This window comes from Phyllopteryx taeniolatus, chromosome 2 (genome assembly GCF_024500385.1).
Source record: "Phyllopteryx taeniolatus isolate TA_2022b chromosome 2, UOR_Ptae_1.2, whole genome shotgun sequence".
NCBI classification, from domain to species: domain Eukaryota; kingdom Metazoa; phylum Chordata; class Actinopteri; order Syngnathiformes; family Syngnathidae; genus Phyllopteryx; species Phyllopteryx taeniolatus.
In genome coordinates, this window is record NC_084503.1 from 12,013,265 (window position 1) to 12,039,694 (window position 26,430).

Below are 26,430 nucleotides of genomic sequence, written 5' to 3' on the forward strand. Positions count from 1 at the left end.
ATGTTCTTTTATTACTCGATATAATGCATGGTTAATGTAAAGTTCTTTGTCAAAGGCGAATTGATTTCAGGGCTTTATTTGAGATTTGTGGAGTCTTTGTTGTTGGTTGATTTTTCTTTTTGTTTTTATTATTATATATTTTTAATGTATACAGTTTGTATCTGTAAATGCCACTGAAGCTTTAAATAGCCATAACAATAAAGAATAAGAGACATTTAAATTTTAGGTCAAGCTGCCATATTATTGAGTGGCTTGGATGAACAAGTCAGCATGACAAATTACAAAGTGAATGAGTGAGACATTTTAATTTTAGGTCAAGCTGCCATATTATTGAGTGGCTTGGATGAACAAGTCAAATGACAAATTACAAAGTGAATGAGTTTGAAATGCAATAATGTATGCTTTATTTCTTTTTTGTTGACCTAAAAGTTAGGATTCTGCAGTATGAGAAATTGGACTAGAGAGGTCTGTTCAAGATCTCCTGAACAGACACCAACTTTCCATAGTTCACCACCTGTGGGAGGGACAAGGGGGCTCGGGTGCAGTGTGAGGTGGTTGGCGGCCGAAGGTGGGACCTTGGCGGTCTAGGGACCTTGGCGGCTCTAGGGACGTGGAACATCACCTCTCTAACAGGGAAAGAGCCTGAGCTGGTGTGTGAGTTCGAGAAATTCCGACTAGACATAGTCGGGCTAGCCTAAACACACGGCTTAGGTTCCGGTACCAGTCTTCTTGAGAGGGGTTGGATTCTCTTCCACTTTGGAGTTGCCCACGGTGAGAGGCGCCAAGCAGATGTGGGCATTTTGATTGCCCCATGGCTCTGTGCCTGAACTTTGGGGTTCACCCCGGTGGACGAGAGAGTTGGGAAATCACAGTGAGACCTGGAAGGGCGTGATTCGGAGGAACGGTCCCCCCTCCCCCAATCAGAACCCGAGCGGTGTTCTGTTATTGGACTTTTGTGCTCGTCACGTATTGTCTATATATATATTTTTTAAACCTGTGATACAGTGGGGCAAAAAAGTATTTAGTCAACCACCAATTGTGCAAGTTCTCCCACTTAAAAAGATGAGAGAGGCCTGTAATTTTCATCGAAGGTATACCTCATGAGAGACAAAATGAGGAAAGAAAATCCAGAAAATTAGTCTGATTTTTTAAAGAATTTATTAGCAAATTATGGTGGAAAATAAGTATTTGGTCAATAACAAAAGTTAATCTCAATACTTTGTTATGTACCCTTGGTTGGCAATGACAGAGGTCAAACATTTTCTGCAAGACAAGGTTTTCACACACTGTTGCTGGTATATTTGGCAGATCTAAAGCAGTGATGTTTTGGGACTGTTGCTGGGCAACACATACATTCAACTCCCTCCAAAGATTTTCTATAGGGTTGCGATCTGAAGACTGGTGAGGCCACTCCACGACCTTGAAATGCTTCTTATGAAGCCACTCCTTCGTTGCCAGTGTGTTGTGTTTGGGATCATTGTCATGCTGAAAGACGAAGCCACATTTCATTTTCAATGCCCTTGCTGATGGAAGGAGGTTTTCAGTCAAAAACTCATGATACATGGCCCCATTCATTCTTTTCTTTACACGGATCAGTCGTCCTGGTCCCTTTGCAGAAAAACAGCCCCAAAGCATGATGTTTCCACCCCCATGCTTCACAGTAGGTATGGTCTTCTTTGGATGCAACTCAGCATCGTTTCTCCTACAAACACGAAAAATTTAGTTTTTACCAAAAAGTCCTACTTTGGTTTCATCTGACCATATGACATTCTCCCAATCCTCTTCTGGATCATCCAAATGCTCTCCAGCAAACTTCAGACGGGCCTGGACATGTACTGGCTTAAGCAGGGGGTCATAGGCTTTCTCTATATCTACAAAGACACAATGTAGCTCCTTCGGACCTTCTCTGTACTTTTCCATCATCATCCTCAAGGAAAATAATGCATCTGTGGTACTCTTTCTAGGCATGAAACCATACTGTTGCTCGCAAATACTCACTTCTGTCATGAGTCGAGCCTCCACTACTCTTTCCCATAACTTCATAGTTTGGCTCATCAACTTTATTCCTCTATTGTTCCCACAGCTCTGCACGTCACCTTTGTTCTTAAAAATGGGCACCAGCACACTTTTCCTCCATTCCTCAGGCATCTTCTCACGCACTAAAATTCTATTGAACAAGCTGGTCAAAAACTCCACAACCACCTCTCCTAGATGCTTCCATACCTCCACAGGAATGTCATCAGGACCAACTGACTTTCCATTTTTCATCCTCTTTAATGCCTCTCTAACTTCCCCCTTACTAATCATTGCCACTTCCTGGTCCACCACACTTGCCTCTTCTACTCTCCCTTCTCTCTCATTTTCCTCATTCATCAACTCCTCGAAGTATTCTTTCCATCTAGCGAGCACACTGCTGGCACCAGTCAACATATTTCCATCTCTATCCTTAATCACCCTAACCTGCTGCACATCCTTCCCATCTCTATCCCTCTGTCTGGCCAGCCTGTATAGATCCTTTTCTCCTTCTTTAGTGTCCAACCTGCCATACATGTCATCATATGCCTCTTGTTTGGCCTTTGCCACCTCTACCTTTGCCCTGTGTCGCATCTCAATGTATTCCTTTCGCCTCTCCTCGGTCGTCTCAATGTCCCACCTCTTCTTAGCTAACCTTTTTCCTTGTATGATTTCCTGTACTGTGACGTTCCACCACCAAGTCTCCTTCTCTCCTTTCCTGCCAGAAGATACACCATGTACTCTCCTGCCTGCCTCTCTGATCACCTTGGCTGCAGTGGTCCAGTCTTCTGGAAGCTCCTCCCGTCCACCGAGAGCCTGTCTCACCTCTTCCCGAAACAGCTTCCACCACATGGTTCTCTTCTCTGCCTTTGTCTTCCTAATCTTCTTCCCCACCACCAGAGTCATCTTACACACCACCATCCTATGCTGTCTAGCCACACTCACCCCTACCACTACCTTACAGTTGGTAACCTCCTTCAGATTACATCGTCCGCACAAGATGTAATCCACCTGCATGCTTCTACCTCCACTCTTGTAGGTCACCCTATGTTCGTGCCTCTTCTGGAAAAAAAGTGTTCACTACAGCCATTTGCATCCTTGTTGCAAAGTCTACCACCATCTGTCCCTCCAAGTTCCTTTCCTGGATGCCGTACTTAACCATCACTTCTTCATCACCCCCGTTTCCTTCACCAACATGTCCATTACAATCTGCACCAATTACGACTCTCTCTCTGTCTGGGATGCTCAGAACTACTTCGTCTAGCTCCTTCCAGAATTTCTCTTTCACCTCTAGGTCATATCCTACTTGTGGGGCATAGCCACTAATCACATTACACATAATACCCTCAATTTCAAATTTCAGCCTCAACACTCGATCTGATACTCTTTTCACCTCCAAGACATTCTTAGCCAACTCTTCTTTTAAAATAACCCGACTCCATTTCTCTTCCCATCCATGGTAAAAATAATTTAAACCCTGCCCCTAAACTTCTAGCCTTACTGCCTTTCCACCTGGTCTCCTGGACACACAATATATCAACCTTTCTCCTAATCATCATGTCAACCAACTCCCGAGATTTTCCTGTTATAGTCCCAACATTCAAAGTCCCCACATTCAGTTCTAGGCCCTGTGCTTTCCTCTCCTCTTTCTGCCGAAGAACCCGCTTTCTTCTTCTTTGACTTCGACCCACAGTAGCTCAATTTTCAACGGCGCCCCGCAGGTTGACGCCGCCGGTAGCGGACGTTGTTAACCCGGGCCATGACCGATCTGGTATGGAATTCTTTGGATGAACGCTCATATTTGTTTGGCAAAGTTTTAAGCCGGATGCCCTTCCTGACGCAACCCTCTGCATTTATCCGGGCTTGGGACTGGCCTACAATTTGCACTGACTTGTGCCCCCATAGGGCTGCATTAAGCTGTACACCATGACTGAAAGAACAAAATCGCGGGTACAAGCGGCTGAAATTAATTTCCGCCACAGGGTGTCAGGGCTTTCCCTTAGGGTGAGAAGTTGAGCCGCTGCTCGTCCGCATTGAGAGGAGCCAGATGAGGTGGCTTGGGCATCTTGTTAAGATGCCTCCTTGAAGCTTCCCTGGTGAGGTGTTACGGGCATGTCCTACCGGGAGGAGGCACCCGGGGGCGACCCAGGACTATGTCTCCTGACTGGCCTTGGAATGGCTTGGGATACCCACGAAAGAGCGAGACAAAGTGGCTGGGGAGAGGCAAGTCTAGGCTTCCCTGCGACCCGTCCCCGGATAAGCGGAAGAAAATGGATGGATGGTCTGTTCAAATTTCTGGCTGTCTGACTCGACGATGATACCATCACACAGTACAAATACTGCTGTTTTCTATTATGTTCATGTTCGGCTACAGAAAATTGTCCTCAAAATGTTTCTTCCTGGCAGTCTGTTTTTTTCAGAGGATCCATTTGTATCTTTTGTAGTTTTTCAATATATATTCTCAGAAATGGAAAGTAGATTTTTTCCCTTTAAAACTGAAGCACTACATGGTGCCAAAAGTTGACAAATCACATCTTATTTCCTTTTTGGGTAACATAATTTGAACATTCACATTGTTATACTAGAACAATATATAAAGATCTGTGTAGCTATTCAGTCATGGAGCTGATCTATCACAGTCTATTGTATGCCTTCAAGCACCCTATTCATGCTCTCACAATTTAAAAGACAAGAACAGGGGGGTTCTGAGGACAGTTTTTGTCTGTCATCGTGTTCCATTCTTAATCCCACAAGCCCCAGATATGCCTGTTGGAGCAGTGTGTGGGGGAGGGAGTTTGTGCAGAGCACGCCTTGATCGTTTTACTGCTACTTTAAACCTAGCAGGGGGGATGGTGTGTTAGAAAGCCTATTTGATTCCTTAAATCCAGGACACCTTGCCTTGTATTGTTGATTGTCCAAGGACATTTCAAGATTAAGTTTGCATGGGCAGCCCCGTAGGTATTGGATCAGTAATAGCCTTGCACAATTACTATCGGGACCGGGAATTATTGACCAATATTGGGGAAAAAAGACATCATACGGATCGGTCCAATCTTGGAAAAAATGGAGCGATAAAAAACAGCCGTCTCATTCAGGGGCGTGCTGGTCGCCAGCGGCTGATGTTGCATTGGCTTGTGACAGTCATGGATATTTTTACTAAAATTCTTTGCCCACGAAACCGAAAATAGTCACTATCCAAAGTAAATTAGCATCTAATCACCAGCACTTAATGACATTGCGATTGTTCAGTGACTGAGTTCTAACTACAACACTCGTGAGTGTTTACTACCCTCGGCCAATGAAGCAGCGGACTCTCATAAGAGCGTAAGCCAACACAGGAGGAAGCAGAGTTGGCTTAATCGGACACTGAAACGTGGTTGACGGAGTGGACTAACAGCTAAGCTAAAAAGTAACCACTACAGCACGCTGCTCCTGTTCATCTTTCTCTCCAGCATTCGCTGACTGAACAATAAATTAGATTATCTACAAATGGAATAAAACACACTACAGCCCTCCTTCATTCGGCAGAACCAGCGCGACCGCGCATCCACAAATGACTTGCGTCGTGCGACCTATTGCTTGGCACCGACACTACCCCTTGCCTGCGGGACTTTTTGCTCAGCCACAAATTTAATTGTTTTTAAATACACATTACCATTAATGATCATCCTTTCTTATATTGTTTAAAATAAACAAATGAATATTTGAACCTGTGTATTATTGAAGTTTGAGAAGAAAAAAAGAGAATTCATTATCAACAACACTAAAGTATTGATTGCACAATAACAAAGTACATTTATAAATCTCATCTTAATCTCATTGTAACTGTGTATAGTGACTAAAAAGGCATTATTTTATTCTTATAATATTACATTACATATGTTATATAGATATGATACAGTGGGGCAAAAAAGTATTTACTCAGCCACCAATTGTGCAAGTTCTCCCACTTAAAAATATGAGAGAGGATTTCATCGACGGTATACCTCCCCTATGAGAGACAAAATAAGAAGAAAAAAAATCCAGAAAATCACGTCTGATTTTTAAAGAATTTATTAGCAAATTATGGTGGAAAATAAGTATTTGGCCACCAACAAACAAGGAAGATTTCTGGCTCTCACAGACCTGTAACTTCTTCTTTAAGAGGCTCCTCTGTCCTCCCCTCGTTACCTGTAGTATTGGCACCTGTTTGAACTCATCAGTATAAAAGAGACCTGTCTACAACCTCAGTCACACTCCAAACTCCACTATGGCCAACACCAAAGAGCTGTCAAAGGACACCAGAAACAAAATTGTAGACCTGTACCAGGCTGGGAAGACTGAATCTGGAGTGAGCAGATTGGTGTGAAGAAATCAACTGTGGGAGCAATTATTAGAAAATGGAAGACATACAAGACCACTGATAATCTCTCTCAATCTGGGGCTCCACCCAAGATCTCATCCAGTGGGGTCAAAATGATCACAAGAACGGTGAGCAAAAATCCCAGAACCACACGTGCGCACCCAGTGAATGACCTGCAGAGAGCTGGGACCAAAGTAACAAAGGCTACCATCAGTAACACACTACGCCGCCAGGGACTCAAATCCTGCAGTGTCAGACGTGTCCCCCTGTTTAAGCCAGTGCACGTCCAACCCGTCTGAAGTTTGCTAGAGAGCATTTGGATGATCCAGAAGAGGATTGCGAGAATGTCATATGGTCAGATGAAACCAGAATAGAACTTTTTGCTAAAAACTCAGTTTGTCGTGTTTGGAGGAGAAATAATGCTGAGTTGCATCCAAAGAACATCATACCTACTGCGTAGCATGGGGGTGGAAACATCATGCGTTGGGGCTGTTTTTCTGGAGAGTGACCAGGATGACTGATCCGTGTAAAAGAAAGAATGATTTGGGCCATGTATCGTGAGATTTTGAGTGAAAACCTCCTTCCATCAGCAAGGGCATTGAAGATGTTCCGTGGCTGGGTCTTTCACCATGACAATGATCAATGGGAGAACTTGCACACCGAGATACTTTTTTGCCCCACTGTATATGATAAATGATAATATGACATTAGTATGATGCTATTCCAGATGTAATTATATTTTTATGAAAAAAAAGCATTCTATTATAGGACCAGTTTGTTTAAAAAAAAATGTATGCAGGGCTCGAGACTACAACGAAATTGGTCGCATATCCGACCTTTTTTTCCAGCTTGTGCAATAAAAAATGTAATCGTCGCATTTGCGGGATTGCATGTTTTCGTGGTTGGAAGTCGCCTTTTTTTTCCACTGCAATCTCTTTTTACACGAGAGAGAGTGCGAGAGAGAGAGAGAGGGGGGGTGTGAGAGAGAGAGAGAGAGCGTGACGTGACGCTGTTCCATTTGAATTCAAAGCGACCCGCTGCAATATGATTGGCTGCCTGCTGCAACATAATTGACTGCTTCTTCCAGGTAGGACTATTATCAAAGCACCGTCGCATACATATCCACCACATATGCGCGCCACAGACAGGCTGTACACTGTTACTTTTCCGCTGTCTGCAATTAGTCTCATTATTTAATATTTACCACACCTCAACTGTGACTTTATTTAGACCAAGAGTACGGAAATACACATCTTAAAGGGCCAGAAAGATTTTTTTTTTTTTTAAATCAGTCCTTTTATTGGCATCGGTAAGGCCACAAAGCAAAACGTCCTTTTCATTCAAAACAACAACAAAAATACAAACCAAAATAAAATTTTGACACAGATTAGAATGACTAGTAGAATAAAATAGTGTGATTTGCTTCATTTTAGCTGTCATTTACTCTTTTTGTTTACATTGGCAAGTAGACAAGTCGTGTACTGACCCTACCACAACACATGCAACACGTGGATTTCGCGGCACCACATCACCCTCTTATAACAGGGGATGTGGCTGTGTTCAGACTAAACCACTCAGAACAAGCTCATGTTTAATGAGAGTCAGCATTCACCTGCCACTATTCAAAGTGCTTCTGATTAACCCCAACTAAAATTTAGTGGTTCTTTTCATGACATTTATAATGAGATTTGGAACTGGTCATAATTCCCTCCACTTACAGTCCCCTCCAAAAGTATTGGAACGGTAAGGTCAATTCCTATGTTTTTGTTGTGTACTTAAGACATTTGGGTTTAAGAACGTTCAGAATTCCAGCTTTTATTTCATGGTATTTGCATTTAGATGTGTTAAAAAACTCAGGACAGACGTGAAGTGGGCGTGAGGCACCGCACATTTCCACGGTCATTTCAGTCTTGATATATCTGAACTTTGCTGTGGAAAAAGAACGTATGCCACGTTTTTGTGCGTACGAACCTTGAGGCCCCTGGACATGAAGGACCAGGCGAAAACACATTTAATTTTATTTTAATGGGTTTCAAATTAAACGGTCAACCATTTCAGAAAAGCATTATCATTAAACAAAACATAACTATCAGTCATATTTAAAAACTAAAAAAATAAAAAATTAAATAAATACATAATTTAAATATATATATATAGAGATATATATATCTATATATATATATTTCACAAATTCTGCCAGGGTATGTAAACTTATGAGCACAACTGTGCATATATGCAGTAATACGTACCCCTGTCATATTGGAATGAAAGTGTAGGCTACACTTTTTTTTATAAACACTCGGTGGCGGTGGCATTTTGGAATGAAAGTGTACAGCTTTTTCATAAACACTGGATGGGGGCATACATTGGTAAAATGTGGAAGGTTTTTTTCCATTTGCAGATACACCTATGTATAATGCGCACTATTGACTTTTGACAATTTTTTTGGGGGGGGGAAATGCTCATTATACATGAGAAATTACAGTATTTTTAATGGGAACAGTGTTGTTTTGTTGACTACCTTTTTTTGCTAGTGAATCAAAACCTGGTTTTAGTTTTGTTGTGGCAATTCTCAGAACACATCTGAGGTGTTCATCACTCAACTGGGATCTGTAGGATGTTTTGTTGGTGTTCACAGATATACAGTGGGTACGGAAAGTATTCAGACCCCCTTAAAATTTTCAATCTGTGTTATACTGCAGCCATTTGCTAAATTCATCAGTTATTTTTTTCCCTCATTAATGGACACACATCACCCCAAATTGACATGAAACGGAATTGTTGAAATTTTTGCAGATTTATTAAAAAACAAAAACTGAAATATCACACAGCCATAAGTATTTAGTAGAAGCAACATTTTGTGCTAATACTGCCATGAGTCTATTTGGGAATGATGAAACATGTTTTTCACACCTGGATTTGGGGATCTTCTGCTATTCCTCCTTGCAGATCCTCTCCAGTTCTGTCAGGTTGGATGGTGAACGTTGGTGGACAGCCATTTTCAGGACTCTCCAGAGATGCTCAATTGGGTTTAAGTCAGAGCTCTGGTTGGGCCATTCAAGAACAGTCCCAGAGTTGTTCTGAAGCCACTCCTTTGTTATTTTAGCTGTCTGCTTAGGGTCATTGTCTTGTTGGAAGGTGAACCTTCGGCCCAGTCTGAGGTCCTGAGGACTCTGGACAAGGTTTTCGTCCAGGATATCACTGTACTTGGCCATATTCATATTTCGTTCGATTGCAACCAGTCGTCCTGTTCCTGCAGCGGAAAAACACCCCTACAGCATGATGGAGCCACCACCATGCTTCACTGTTAAGACTGTATTGGACAGGTGATGAGCAGTGCCTGGTTTTCTCCACACATATCGCTTAGAATTAAGGCCACAAAGTTCTATCTCGGTCTCATCAGAGAGAATCTTATTTCTTGGAGTCCTTCGCGTGTTTTTTTAGCAAACTCCATGGGGGCTTTCATGTGTCTTGCACTGAGGAGAGGCTTCTGTCGGGCCAGTCTGCCATAAAGCCCCGACTAGTGGAGGGCTGCAGTGATGGTTGACTTTCTAGAACTTTCTCCCATCTCCCGACTGCATCTCTGGAGCTCAGCCACAGTGATCTTTAGGTTCTTCTTTACCTGTCTCACCAAGGCTCTTCTCCCCCGATTGCTCAGTTTGGCCAGACGGCCAGCACTAGGAATCCATTTAAGGATTATGGAGGGCACTGTGCTCTTAGGAAACTTAAGTGCAGCAGAAATATTTTGTAACCTTGGCCAGATCTGTGTCTTGCCAAAATTCTGTCTTTGAGCTCTTCAGGCAGTTCCTATGACCTCATGATTTGCATTTGCTCTGACATGCACTGTGAGCTGTAAGGTCTTATATAGACAGATGTGTGGCTTTCCTAATCAAGTCTAAGCAGTATAATCAAACACAGCTGGACTCCATTGAAGGTGTAGAACCATCTCAAGGATGATCAGAAGAATTGGACAGCACCCGAGTTAAATATGAGTGTCACAGCAAAGGGTCTGAATACTTATGGCTGTGTGATATTTCAGTTTTCTTTTTTAATAAATCTGCAAAAATGTCAACAATTCGGTTTTTTTCTGTCAATATGGGGTGCTATGTGTACATTGAGGGGGGAAAATAACTTCAAATATTTTAGCAAATGGCTGCAATATAACAAGAGTGAAAAATTTAAGGGGGTTTGAATACTTTCTGTACCCACTGTAAATACCATGAAATAAAAGATGTAATTCTGAACTTTTGTGTCATATTCATCTTTTGATCTGAAACTCAAATGTCTTCAGTATACAACAAAAACAAAGGAATTGACCTTGCCGTTCCAATACTTTTGGAGGGGACTGTAACCAAGGCCCCAGTTCCAACTAAAGATAAACAGCCCTATAGCATGATGCTGCCACTCCCATGCTTCACTGTAGGTATGGTATTCTTTTGGCAATGAGCATTGTTGTGCTTGTGCCTATCATAGCTTTTGGAATTCTGGCCTAAAAGTTAAACCTTGTTTAAATAAGACCATAACACATTTTCCCACATTCTTTTGGGAAATTTTTGGGTTATGCTAAATGTAGCCAGGCTTGGATTGTTTTCTCTGTAAAATAACGCCATCTTGACACACTGAACCATAACCCAGATTAGTGCTGGGTGTTATAGAAAAAAAAATGTTATATCACGAGAACGATATACCACAATATAGTACGTTATTTAATGAAAAACTATATAACATAGTATGACTGGTTGTTTTTTCTCACTTTATGTGGAAGTGACATTAAAACCCAGTGCTTCTCAACCTGTGTTTGATCGAACCCCAAGAGTTCGGCGAGTCAGTGTCAGGGGTTTGGCAGCGGACAAGCACACACAGTGTGCGCCTACGTGCCTTCATCCATCCGTAAAATCTTTTTTTTTTTTACACTGCACTTACCGAGATGCAGCACGGCGTCGATAAACCCATTTATTGTGTATGTGCTATGAGGGCGTGACGACGAAACAATGTGTCACATCACATATCGATGTAGAAGGTGGCCGTTTTCCGGCGGCGTGTCTCGAGTTGAAATGTTTTTTTTTTTTTTCAGGGCGGGGGATTACGAGTTAAAATGTTCAACTTGAGCGCAGTGTCGCTGTAGCGTTAGATGGCACATCCAATAGCAGGGCTCGAGACCAAATTGGTCGCATTTGCAACCTTGTTTTCAGCTTGTGTGATTAAAAATTTCATCTGCTTGATGCAACTGTATGTTTTGTTTAAAAGTTGCCTTTTTAAAAAAAATTTTTTTTTAACTGCGATCTCCTTTTCCTGTATGCTCTCCGGTTGTGGAAAAAAAACATTGAAAAATACTAGTCTGAGCTCTCAAGTCGTCTGGACTGCTGGGGAGTGAGCTAGCTAGCCCACACATAGTACCGGTGAGCCCTTTCTTCATGCTGCAAGTCACCCACAGCTTTTCTTTTTTACACATCACATTATCAATATCAATATCATCGCTATGTGCGGCATCATTGTTCTTTTAGTTTTCTTTTTGTTCACAAACATGGGATTCACTGATGAATACTAGCTTAGCATCACCGTTGGCGCACATTTAAAAAGGGGCGTGCCGTATCTACCTATGTTCATATTCTATGTCTGTAGCAGCTCAGCTAAGCGACGTGGTGGGGGCAACATTCCAATCAAAAGCAATGAATGGACTGAAAATAAGTCATAATCATTGGTCATTTCTTGACCCATTTTTCGTAAGGTTCGCTTTTTGTCAATGCAAACTCATCTGCTATTAATAAAGAATATTTTTTAAAAAGGGCCCAAAAATATTCTTACCTATGAAAAGTTATTCCCAGTTCCCTTGTTGTGATTATACCTCATTGTGAGCAACGGTATTAAGGTTTGGAATCTCTGGCATGAGGCTGATTCAATACACGGGTTGTTATTTGTCAGCTGGTCTAGGCTCATAAATGCAAAGCCATGAAGCTAATGTATTGTGTCACAAAATACTAAAATGCTAGCTGTTTAAGTGAAGATGCACAAAGGGTGGTAATTATTTTTTAAAAAAAAGCATTATCTTTTTATGCACAATGTGAATTCAAAGGAAAAAACTGTTGGATATATAAAAAAAAGGAAACCAATTAGTTGTACGTTAATAAGTGAAAGGTCTTATTTTATCTTTTGTGTTCAAAATTGCTCTTTAACCAAGCAAAAATATAGTTTATCCAAAAAATCTATTGTTTCATAGAATTTTCAGTTAGCTACTCGAGTACTAAAATATTTGTTAGCTGCATCCCTACATTCAACTCCCCCATTATATTGTCATATATTTATTTTTTCATAAAATCCTTGCTTCGGGTCCCTGTGCGATTAAGCACACTACACTTTTTCGAGGCCGAACGGTGATAATAGCACCACTTTTAAGAACCTCCTCTGACCTGGTTCTAAAACAGAGGCCAAGGACGGCCGTGACGTAACTGTTATCTCATTGGCCGAGAGATGTCGGCGTTTCTTTAAGCGCGGTGACTTGTCACTTTCACAAACATGGCGTCTAAAGGCTGCCTGCCGCACATCGAGCGATGCCGCCAAACCCAACTGAACTGTCGCATAGCGTGTGTGATTTTGATTTTAATGACTGGCCGATAGGATTGGGCATTGTTTGAGCGATTCCAGTCCTGATTCCGGTCTTCGTGCGTGTTCTTCGTTGGTTTTCGCCACTTTCTTCCGGGTCGGCGGACTGTAGGCATCAAAGCTGGGAACCCAATTTTTTTTCTTTCTCGTTCTTGATTCTCGATGCCCTACCCTACTGGCCAGTCAGTCTGCCACTGGTTTTGCCGCAATTAAAAATTTTAATCCCTGTCTTAACGTCGGTGCAAATAAGCTATCCCTCATGGGGAAATCACATATCCGGGTTTGGCGAGCCGTGCCGCATAAAGCCATATAAATAGTATATAAAGCATCAAATAGTATGTTTTACATTAATACGTAACTATATTCATAGTGTATAATGTACCTGTGGATGAAAAAAAAATGATTAGAGCCAGCAAGCCTCCTTTCAAATATCCACACTCGCTTTTATTCTCACCAACACCCTCTCTCCTTAGCAACCTGCTTCTTCCTTAACTCTGTTTATGGTTTAAGGCTGTGATTTCCAACCTTTATGGAACCCAGGCACATATTTTACAATTACAAAATCTCACACCACGCCAACAAACAAAAATGTCACAAAAAGTGAATACATTCATTACTGTATGTACTTCCTGCCATCTAATAGAAGAGCATTTATTTGTTCTGTCTGTCACTATACCTCACTGGCATACATAAATGAATAAAGATACAGTATTGTTTTTGAACAATTAAGTAAAATTTGATAATTTCCCACAGCACACCTGAAGAGCGCTCACTGCACACTAATAATGTGCCCCGGCACACTGGTTGGGAATCACTGGTTTAAGGAATGTGATAAAGTACAAGATAGTGAATACACCGCATCAAGCACCTTTACAGGGCCTCTTGTGAATTGCTCATGTGCGGGGGTGCATTGGCAACTCTACACAATGGTCCGGTCCAGTCGGGTCCGACCACGTTGTAGAGTGTGCGGCAGGCTTAAAGCAGCTTTTGTTCTGTGGTCGACTGAGGCGGTCCGGGCATATTGCCATTTTGGAAGAAGTTGGAATACAGCGAGATGGAAGGCGCAACAAGAAACGAGCGCATCGCCTTCTTCTTGATCCCGCTCCAATCCCTCCCACTTTTGATTGGTGCCTGTTGGAATAGAAGAGCGGCCAGGCGCGGGCAAGCCAGCAGAGTGGGGCCAGGGCGTTCTGGAACTGGTAATGGAAAAGTGGCATTAGTGTATTGACTAACTTGTAGTATTAGAAATAATGAAAAATAAACACTTAAGATTGAGAACTGGTAGCTTTTATCCTCTTTTTCTGTGCCATTGGTTTTGATACTTTTTGTTTTGTAGACAGACACAAATTAGGACAATGCGTGAGAATGGGTCCCGCATCTGAGACGCACAAAAAATAGCAGGGATGCATGCAGCACATTGAATCTGCATCCGTAGACGCATGGTTTAAGACCCGCCCTACGTATGTGTGTTGGTGAGGAGCTTCCACAAACAGTGAGTCAAAAGTATGAATCCTGTCTTGGTGCTATCCAATCAGAGGCGGAGTAGGATGGGTTATCGTTCCATACAATCGACACGGAGTTTATAAATAAATAAATTTGTACATTTTCATTGTTGTGATAACACCCGCCGCGCCACTCATGACGCACCAAGCCGCTAGCAGAACAGCGTTTGCTCTGTAGATGCACACAAATGCGACACTTCTGGGAAAGTTAACCGTTTGTTACATGCGCACATGCGCTAGGCTGCGAGCTAATGAGCTAAGGGCTGGAACTAAAAAGCTCACTGGACCATGGCGACATCGTTGAAACATCAGCGCTCGGAATGGTTTAAAGTGTGTTCCCCATATAACACATACACACACACATATAGGAAAGTTAACTGTTTATAAACCATAACCACAGCGCCACACTTCAGCGAACTCATTTGCAGCATCATTTGATTGACATGTGAAGGTCCCACATCACAGTCCAGCAGCTCAAGGGCGGGCCTTATTTTACGTTTTATTTATCCTTTATTTGACCAGGTAAACCCTTATTGAGAGAGAATTATTATTTTTTTTTCAAAAGCCAAGAGGCAGCAGAAATTAAACATTATAAAGCATTATACAGTAAATAACACGACAACATTCAGAAAATACATTTTAAAAAAAGACAGAAAATAGTGATTAAAATGTATGGCATCTGATGTTAAAACAGTGACAAAGCCCAAATGCTTTCGAGTACATACAGGGTGTTCTTTTTTTTTTTTTTTTTTTATTCAGTCAAGTTTGGCATACTTTAAGAAATGTTTTAGGCCTCTTTTGTGGATTAATGACTCAAATGCCAATGTTCAACGTTCTTTAGATTTGAAAGTAATTTTTTCTTAAGGGTTTATTTGAATTATGCTCTATAATACCATTATCAGTGGCATATAAAAAATGAATGATACTATTGTTTGTGATAGGTTTTGAGAAAATGTAGCATCCTAAAAAAAAATTCCGTTGCGGCAGGCTGAAACATAATATATTGAAAGAGCAAGAGCAATGGATAACACAAAGATATCAATATCAGGCAATATAGCAGCACCGCGAAGCAAAAACTGTCATATGGCGGAGGATTATTGTATCTGTACTCTGTGATGATAAATTGCAGGGACTCATTGTTCCAGAGCTGGGACTCATCTTTTCAAAACATTTGCATCCTGGGACTCTTCGTCTCAAGTGTTAAATGATCTTTTGAGGATGTTTTAGTTTGTCAAAAGTGTTTGTCCATACTCTAGATTATGTTTGTACCTGGGATATAGCGGGCAATTGGAGACCAAAAATGAGACACTTTGAATGTATTGTGATCCAAAATTACGTTTTTAAATTTGTGAAGTCGTCATAGTTTTTTGCTTTTCAAATCCGCTTAAGTAAAATGTAAAGAAATATTCAGGGGAAAAAGGATCTGAAAGTGAAATGGGAAAACTGTAAGGCTTTGTCAGTGGAACCCGGCTATTAATTTGTAATAGATAGCTGTCTTGTCTCGAGAATTAATAGTAATATAATGATGATTAGTATGCATGTGGCCAGCAATCCATTTTTCTGTGGATTGGGTGTGACAGTGTAGCTTCATTGATAGTGTATGAAGTGAAGGCTCCCCAAAGCCTTGGATCACAGATGGTGAATAAATAAATCTTCTCCAGTTTCTTCACACAAGTAATATCCACTTCTGAGTGCATCTCACTCTCCTACAGTTGTAGAGGCGTGAGGAATTCCTCAGCTGCCTTGATCTGGCACTGGCCTTGATAAATGGAGCAGCTCTTAAAGAAAATGACATTGCCAGTGCTACTGAGAAAGGAGGTGAGGAAGGAATGCCTGCATTTTAATGAAAGAGTTAAGCCACCAATGCATTGCTGTTAATGTCAGATGGAGTGAAAGGGTCTGTTGTCTATTTATGCTGTATTTATATCTGCCTGGCCTGCTATTGTTTTCCATTTCACTCACTTTTAAGAAGCTTTTAAATGTTCTTGTTGTATGTCATTCAGATAATAGACTTTGATGGTATCGATTAAGAATTAAAATAATGTATCTTATCGCCATTGCGACTCTGACATTCAACCATTCTTACATGGTGGCAGTCATTGTACGAGATTAATGAGCAGACCAGGCACCCTATGGTTTGGGGTAATTACAAGGATAATACAAGTCCTTATCAACAGGCACCATATTGGTACACTAAGTCTTAAACTCTAGCTGTGGTCACCTTGACATTGGTGATTTATCTCACCAAAGTAAATATAAAATTCCACTAATTGTTTTTAACAACTTCCTTTGCACCATATGTCATGCATCAATTAAGTTGTTTTTTGACAGCCAGTTTGGCAAGGCATATTCATGACTGCCAGTGAGAGCATTGTTATCATACTTGTTGTCAATGTTGAGTTGACCTTTGTGTGCATGCGTGTGTGTGGACAGTTCTTTGCGTAAACGTGCCATGAGTTTTGTCTGTTTACGTTTGCGGTGCATATGCACTCCTTACAGTGAAGCCTGTGGTGATCTTTAAATGGCTGGCAGAACAAGGCTTCACCCCACTATTTAGAAGTACTGATATATATTGTGTGCCAATATAAGTTAGAATTATCTGGTGGATATAACATGCAATGTTTTGACACCGTATAAATGTCCTTTGAGTGCAAAAAAAAAAATCAGTTCATACAAATTCACATTCCTAGGGATTGTGACATGAAGTTGGCACTTACCTTTAATTTGGAGTCTTTTTCTTTTCCTTTCAGCTTGTCCCGTTAAGAGTTGCTACAGCGTGTCATCCTTTTCCATGTAAGCCTATCTTGTGCATCCTCCTCTCTAGCACCAACTGCACTCATGTCATCTATCAACCTTTTCTCTGGTCTTCTTCTAGCTCTGTTGCCTAGCAGCTCCATCCTCATCATCCTTCTACGAGTATACTCCAGATCTCTTCTTTGGACATGTCCAAACCTTGAAAGTTTGCTTTCTCTAACTTCGTGTCCAAAACAACTAACCTTGCCGGTCCCTCTGATGAGCTCATTTCCTAACCCTATCCAATCTGGTCACTCTTAGAGGGAACCTCAACGTCTTCATTTCTGCCACCTCCAGCTCTGCTTCCTGTTGTCTCTTCATTGCCACTGTCTCTAATCCGTACATCATGCCTGGACTCACCAGTCTTATAAACTTTCCCCTTCATCCTAGCATAGACTCTTCTGACACCTTCCTCCACCTGTTCCCAACTGCTTGGACCCATTTCTCCACTTCCTTACCACACTCAAGTATTTAGTCCACCACCCTCGCTATCTCTTCTCCCTGTGGCCTCACTCTTCCCCCTCCACCTCCACCTATCTCATTCATGCAGATATATTCTGTATTACTTCGGCTAATCTTCATTCCTCTCCTTTCCAGTGCATGCCTCCACCATTCTAATTGTTCCCCCACCTGCTTTCACTGCATATCACAATGTCTTCTTCGAACATCATGCTGCATGAGGGTTCCAGTCGAACCTCATGTGTCAGCCTATCGATCACCACTGAAAACAGGAAGGGGCTCAGGGCTGATCCCTGATGCAGTCCCACCTCCACCTTAAACTCCTCTGTCACACCTACAGCACACCTCACCACTGTTCTGCTGCCCTCATACATGCCCTGTACTATTCAAACATACATCTCTGCCACTCCAGACTTCTGCACGCAGTACCACAGTTCCTATCTGGGTAATCTGTCATAGGCTTTCTCTAGATATACACAGACACAATGTAGCTCCTTCTGACATTCTCTGTACTTCTCCATCAACACCCTCAGGCAAATAATGCATCTGTGGTACTCATTCTAGGCATGAAACCATACTGGTACTTCTGTCCTGAGTCTAGCCTCCACTACTCTTTCCCCTAACATCATTGTGTGGCTCATCCACTTTATTCTTGTATAGTTCCCACAGCTCTGCACATCACCCTTTTTCTTAAAAATGGGCACCAGCACAAATTTCTTCCATCCCTCAGGCATCTTCTCACCTGCTAGAATTCTTTTGAACCTGGTCAAAAACTCCACAGCCACCTCTCCTAGATGCTTCCATACCGCCAACAGGTATGTCATCAGGACCAACTGCCTTTCCATTTTTCAACCTCTTTAGTGCCTTTGTAAACTCCCACACGTCCACCACCAGCCCCACCCCCCACCTCCTCTCACTAATCATTGTTATTTCCTGGTCCACCACACTTGTATCTTCTACTCTTTCTTCGCTCTCATTTTCATTCATCAACTTCTCAATGTACTCTTTCCATCTGTCCCGCACACTACTGACACCAGTCAACACATTTCAATCTCTATCCTTATAATCCCACTAACCTGCTGCACATCCTTCCCATCTCTATCCCTGTGTCTGGCCAACCTTTATAGATCTTTCTCTTCTTCTTTCTTGTCCAACCTGGCATGCGTCATCATATGCCTCTTGTTTTGCCTTTGCCACCTCTACCTTCGCCCTCCATCGCATTTTCACGTATTCTTGTCTCCTCTCCTTGGTCCTCTCCGATTCCCACTTCTTCTTAGCTAACCTTGTATGATTTCCTGTACTTTGGGTTCCACCACTAGGTCTCCTTCTCCCCTTTCCCACCTGAAGATACACCAAGTACTCTCCTACTTATCTCTCTGATCACCTTGGCTATATGGTGCAGTCTTCTGGAAGCTCTCCTGTCCACTGAGAGCCTGTCTCACCTCTTCTTGAAAAGCAGCCCAACACTCTTCCTTTCTCAGCCTCCACTACATGGTTCTCTGCTCTGCCGACATCTTCTTAAACTTCCTCCGCACCATCATAGTCATTTTATACACCACCATCCTATGTTGTCTAGCCACACTCTCCCCTATTACTATATAGTCAGTAACCTCCTTCAGATTACATCGTCTGCACACGATGTAATCCACCTGCATGCTTCTACTTCCTCTCTTGTAGGTCACCTTATGTTCCTGCCTATTCTGGATGAAAGTGTTCACTTCAGGCATTTCCATTAGTTTTGCAAAGTCTCCCACCACCTGTCCTTCCAAGTTCCTTTCCTGGATGCCAAACATACCCATCACTTCTTCATCACCTGTTTCCTTCACCCACGTCCATTACAATCAGCACTAATCATGACTGTCTGGGATGCTCAGAACGACTTCTTCTAGCACCTTCCAGAATTTCTCTTTCACCTCTAGGTCGCATCCTACCTGTCGGACATAGCCACTAATTACATTATACATAACACCCTCAATTTCACGTTTTTGAGCCTCATCACTCGATCTGACACTCTTTTTAGCTCCAAGATCTCCTTAGCTAACGCTACCTTTACAATAACACCAATTCCATCTACACACCATGGTAAAATAAGTTGAACCTTGCCCCTCAGCTTCTAGCGTTACTGCCTTTTCACCTGCTCTCCTGGACACACACTACGTCAACCTTTATCCTAATCATTGTCAACCAACTCCCAAATTTCCTCTCATAGTCACATCATGGTAAAATAATTTGAACCTTGGCCCTAAGCTTCAAGCCAGACTGCCTTTCCCCATGCTCAACTTGGACGCACAATATATCAGCCTTTCTCCTCATCATCATGTCAACCAACTCCTAATCTTCTCCTGTCAATAGTCCCAACATTCAAAGTCCCCACATTCATTTCGAAGTGCTGTGCTTTCCTCTTTCTGCCTAAGAACCCACTTTCCGCCTCTCCTTCATCTTCGACACACAGTAGCTGAATTTCCAATGGTTAACTGGGCCGGTGGCGGACGTCGTTAACCCGGGCCACAACCGATCTCCTCTGTTTGAGAAAAGTCTATGAACTGGAATACACTAGTCTGTGTTAAACAGTATTACTGGTCCCCACTTATGACTTTAAGCTTTGTTTTCATGCCCACCTTACTTTGAAACATTTGTAATGGTTTAATTGCAGAAACAGGTAATTTCTGTTCCAAGTTAAGTTAAACCCCAAAGACTATGCCAAGTATTTGGTCATAGCATTTAGGATTTTCAAGAATAAAGACAGCGTCATTTGACTTTATCGACAATGGGACCGACTTTCTGCGTTTTTTAATCAGTGTATATATATATGCGCTTGTATTTTTGTCTACATTGGCAGAAAGCAAAGCAATCACAGACCTGTCAAACAAAGCCACTCTTATGCGTTGCGTTTCCCTCCCTCTCCTCTTAAGCTTTCCATGAAGTGTATTGCTGTGTCTGGATCAGCCTGCTTAAAGGGGAGGCTCTTGGAGGGGGGTGCAAAGGCTTGTACAAGTAATTCAGCTTATGAAAGACATGTGCAGCAAGAGCAGCTGTCTTCCATTGTTAGCCTGCAAATTTCCAGAGCGCCTCATTTCTCCCCTTACTACATGAGTAACAAGCCTTCCATGGAAGGAAGTTCAGAGAACGGAATTCTACCAAAACCAGTTAATACGTTGCATTTGCTTTGCCTTTTCATTTTAGATGATCAGGGCATCGCAAATTAAAGTTATCATGGTAAGAAGTAGTCAGTATTTTTTGCAGTGGAACAGTTTTTGAAAAGGAGAGCAGAGCTGCCTAAAACAGTATTAATGACAAGCCTTCAGTGCCTAAAGCTTTATTTTATCTAAGTGTGACCTTTTGAAAATGTCCAGGTTTGTCTCCGACCGATCCTGGCATTGAGGATTGTCTCAGTTTTTCTCCAGCAGACAGATAAAATGTTCTTTTTCAGTGGTGAAATGAGGGGTAAGGGAAGGTGGGCTTTTGAGTGGGGGTAAGAAACTGCCTGAGGATAGTTGGGTAGTGGTATGAATGGATAGCCTCTTTAACCTCCTATACACTGAATAGTATGTCACAGGCTGCTGCGGCTGTGAGAGGAGCTGGCAGAGAGCTCTTGGATTCCTGAATCCTTGAGGCATGTGGTCTGATTAACAGAACAAAACCCACACAGTGGGGAGGAGCAGACATGGCTCCCCCCCATTCACCCCCCCCCCCCCCCCACCCCCAAGTGGAATTTTCTACCGGCGAGGGAAGAGGTGGCTCAAACGGAGTGGTAATTTACTATGGCTGGAGTGAACTTGTATGAATACTTCTACACCACATCGGGTAAATTTGCTAAATGTATTTCTTCTATCCAATAAGCAAATTCTCTATTCTTAAGTTATCTTTTTCGTAAGAATGACATTGTCTTTATTTTCATAGAAACATTTGCCAAATGAAACTTGAACCACCGAGCAAGGTTCCTATCAACGGACACTCAAGTTAAGGAGCTAACAAGTAAAAATAGATGCTTATGAAGGCACAACATTGGAAGAAAAACATAGCTCAGTGGGCTGTCACGTTTTTGTCCTTGTACGCACACAATTGTTGTAAAAGTAATGTGCATACATTAAGTGGGGCCTGTACGCCGCAGTCTTCAGAGTAATTGCATGTTGCCGGTTAACATGCGGGTAATAAGGATTGCAGTATTCTGTAATAAGGGTTTCTAAAGTTTGTTTTCTACCCATCCTCATCTGAGTGCGTAGCCAGAACACCACAAAGGTAAATTGTACCATCATTTTCAGTCAGAGGAAGCCCTTTTCAAACCAAGTAGTGTAAGGGTTGTTTAATTCTCTTTGGCAGGTAGACATGCTAATGACTAGATGGTGAAGAACATAGCAGCTCTATTGTTGTGTTTTGTTGTGCTGCACCTTTTTTAACCAGTTTTGAAGGTTGGGTTAGGTTAGATGGATACCGAAAGGAAGTTCCTGACAAACTAAGTAAATGAAAAACAAGATTACAACTAGGGGTGGAATCAGATAACTTGGATAAATTGACTACAAAAATTGGTCTACACAAAATTGTGACGTGTTTGGTCAGAAGGGGCAAAATTGTCATAAAAAAACAGGCCTATTGTCTTTGTGTGTGTACCGGGCTCATCTTCGTCACACTTTATTAGTAGTATGAACCCAATGAATTGAATTAAACAAATTTTATATGTTGTGTAACACTTGCTATGAAACGTTCATCCCCTTAGAGTAAAGTTTGTCTTTAAGTTAACTGTCACCAACTGTAACTTACCTACCTTTGTTATAACACTCAGTCTGCGAAACAGCTAAACAAACAGACATGACTAATGCATTTTTGCTTCTTTCAGGGGGAGTTGTTTGGTAGTTTGTTCTCAGTGAGGTTTTTAGGGATTTCCCCGTTATATTTGTTTGGTATTAGGCTTCCTGGCAAAAAGAGAGCAGACCATTCTTATTTCAAAATTAGAAGTTTGAGAAACATGTTAGATCATGTGCCTGACCCGCAGTGTTCACTTTCTTACCCCAGAACCAAACCTTCATCCTTTTTCAAAACTGCTCTCTCATCCAGTGGCCATGCTACTATGGTCCGTTTCGAACATAGTTAAATATCCGTTTTGACTCGTGTAACTGGCTTTTGTGTTTTATACAGTAATTGGACAACATTAAGGTATCATAATTTCTTGTGTGTAATGCGCATTTTTTCCCCATAAAAATTCTCAAAAGTCAATAGTGCGCATTATACATAGGGGCAAATGGGGGAAAAAAACTTTCACATTGTATAAAAGTATGCCGCCATCTAGTGGTTATGGAAAGGCTGTACACTTTTATTCCAAAATGCCACCGCCACCTGGCGGTTCTAAAAAAGGTGGAGCCTACACTTTCATTCCAATATGACAGGGGTACGTATGACTGCATATATGTACAGTTATGCTCATAAGTTTACATACCCTGGCAGAATTTGTGAAATATTATTTTGTTTTTTTGATACGACTGATGACTGAACAACAACCATCATTAATTTCTTTATGGTTATGTTTTGTTTAATGATAATGCTCTTCTGAAATGCTTGACCGTTTAATTGGAATCCCATTAAAATAAAATTGTGTTTTGCCTGTTCCTTCATGTTTTCTTTTAAGAATTGTACCCATCTTACAAATTCTGCCTGGGTAATCAAACATATGACTACAACTGTGTGTTTTTTAATTTACTCACTAAAAGTAGGGCTGTGAATTTAATACTTTGTTTTGACCATACGGGGTAGAAGCAAAATCATGCATTGTACATACGTAGAAGGTTTTTCCAGAATTTTGAGGTCAACTTTGGGGGTGCGTATTATACATGGGTGCACATTATACCTGAGAAATTACGGTATTTGATTGTCTTTGTTGACACGTATGTATTTGATGTTTGGCACAGTATAGCTGTGCATACATGTTTTGTACCCTGGAAGAACACAACTGTGATGAAAGGCTTTTCTTTCCTATTCTAATCCACATAGATAATTGCAGGGCCTTTCTATTTCCCCCTTAACCCTTGGATGCACAACCTACCAATACATACACTCTTCCACGAGTGGGGTCAAAAATGACACCAATTAAAATCAATGCCTTTTTGCAATAAACTGGGTTGTTGTTATTCAAAATCTTTAAAACGAAGTTGTAATATTTTCATATTCCAGGTATTCCTCATAAAACATGTTTGTGACATGAGGCCATTTAAATTTTTATTTATTTTTTCATTAATTTTTAGAAATTGCAGTTTTTGTATCACTACCAAGCTCTTCCACATGGGTCAAAAATGACCTCAATTAAAATCAATGTGTTGTTGCAATAAACTAAAGACATTAAGATGTTAAGATGATGTATTTTGTTCAAACAGAAGAGTAATTTAATTTTTGATGTACATTTTTTACTTTTCATTCACATTTTAGCACTTAACAATCAATCGGTCAATCAGGTGTCAAAACATGTTTGTGTGTCCCTATGTCTGGAGGACGAACAGAGAACATTCAACAGGTCCGGAGACCATAACACTGTACACACACAAACATCTTATCTCATCTCACTGTGTGCAGCTGTCACAAACTACTTGCTTCTGGCTGTGACCAATGCACACTGGGGTAGTGCATTTCCAACAGCAATCAGTGGCTTTGCGATCTTTGTTTCTCGGACACAACTGGCACCTCTTTCTCATCTGCTGGGCCTGTGGGCTTCTTTCCTGTGGCCGGATCGCAGCAGTTTTTGTCACCCCACACCTTCCCATTGCTTCAGTGATGTAGGTTGGTAGGGTCGGGGGAATCTTCCAGTCGACTTTTCATGTGAGGTGTCACAAGCGCCTTTGAGAGCTCTGTAAGAAGTGTCGTCGTCCATCAGTGATGGATTTTCTCACATAGCTGGTCATGTTCATGCTGCCATTGAACCCAAATTCAGTGCTGTGGACCTCTCTGGACCTGGAAGCCTTCATGACTGGCGCTACTGTTAGCTAACACAATACTGTGTTACCTACCTAAATACAATACTGTTATCTAACAACAAAATAGGCTAATCTGATCACACATTTGTCCTCCGCCAAACATCTATGATGCAATACATTCTACTAGAATATGGGTAGCTTTACATATTACTACCATTGTGTTACACAACAAGCTGCTAACTTTTTTATAAATGTAATGTACCTGTGGCATTATAGTCCTTATAATTGTGGCTCGAGAGGGAACTTTCTACTTTGGCGCCACAACTGTTGAATTTCTCTGTTTTCTGTGGAGTTTGCCGTAAAGTTGGCTCCTGGAGTTTCCTCTTTTCCCACACGACAGCTTCAACCTCTTTGTGCTCGCTCTCTTCGTACCACCTCTTGCAGGTTTTGGTCTGCAGAGTTTGCATTCTGCAAAGTTTGGTTCGTCTTCGTGCACCTTAAAGTATTTTCTAACTGGCGAAGTTTTGGTGAGAAAAGCAGCCGTGCGTGTGGATTTATTGTTTTAAGAGCAGGAAGTGAAACACAGGATTCGCTGCGGTGTCAAATGGGGTAGCAGGGCTACCTACTGGTCCGGAGGACTTACTCAACATCAGCTTTTATTTGCCTTTAGGCATCAATTGCTGGTATTGGGTGCCTACACAAGTACGCAATACCTTGGAATAAGGCTGGTATCGGCCAGGTACCGATTCATGGTATTGGTACTCGCCCATCCCTAGTGAAAACAAAAGCAATCATTGAAACGAAAATTGCTTCTGCTAAGTCTTTTCCGAGGCCTTAGCTGCTCAGCAAGTTGCCTGACTTAAAATACACGAAGCACAAACGGTAGCAATAATTGGGAATCACTCACTCTGTCTGCATTTTACTGCCTGGGATATTTCTGTCTGATATCTTCATAACAAATGCAGACAGGCTTTGGTGTGAAAAGGAAACAATAACTTTCGTGAAAGAAGTAGACGCTTCCTGTAAACATCAATAAAACATTACCCCCCCCCCAAAAAAAACATCTCCCTAAGGACCTACAAGGTGCCTGATGCACAAATGAAAAATTAAACTTTGACTTTGAAATCAAGTCACTCTTTGCTGTCATAATGCATTTGTGTAGTCAGATCAGGTTCCTTGTCCCGGGCTAGAGAGGACAGCGCAAATTCGTTAAAATAAGAAAACAGAGATTAAGTTGTCAGCAGAGCAGCTATATAAACCAGTCTTAGATTGCAATTCACTCTGTCAAACATTTACTGAATATTGATTTGATGAAAGATTGAATGCTGTACTCTAGATATCAGAATTCAATCCAGCTAATCCGAGTTTATAATGCCTTGTTTCACTATACTCTGAGCTGTTTTACAGTCTTATATTGATATAGATACCTTATTTGTCTCCTATACGCTGTTTGCACAAGTCACTTCATATAAATGCCCCAAATGCAATGCAAGATTTCCTTTCCTTTTCACCCCTGTCAAAGCAGCACACATGAATACTTCCATACTCCGTGGATATTGCATTAGTGTCCTTACTCCCAAAAAACTAAAATGTTTGTACGTGAAGAAATAGTCCAAAGGTGAAAAATTTGTTCATGCAGAACCATTTGTCTGCTCTCTTATTGTTTTGTGCCAAGGAACAAATGATGTAACTGGGAACCAGTTCCACTAGTAGCCATACATGCCAACCTGGCTATGGAACAGCTAAGCAGCCAATAGTCCCATCACTTTTGGTCCCCAAAAAAGTGGAGGCACAAACTACACCATTTGGATGTATATTGGATGGA

General features: G+C 41.6%; 1 protein-coding gene across 4 annotated transcripts in view; it reads left to right on the plus strand.

The window, feature by feature from the left end:
- The window catches only part of LOC133471342 (zinc finger protein 609-like), a 150,768-nt gene that overhangs the window by 48,425 nt on the left and 75,913 nt on the right, over positions 1-26,430 (plus strand). The window lies entirely within an intron of this gene.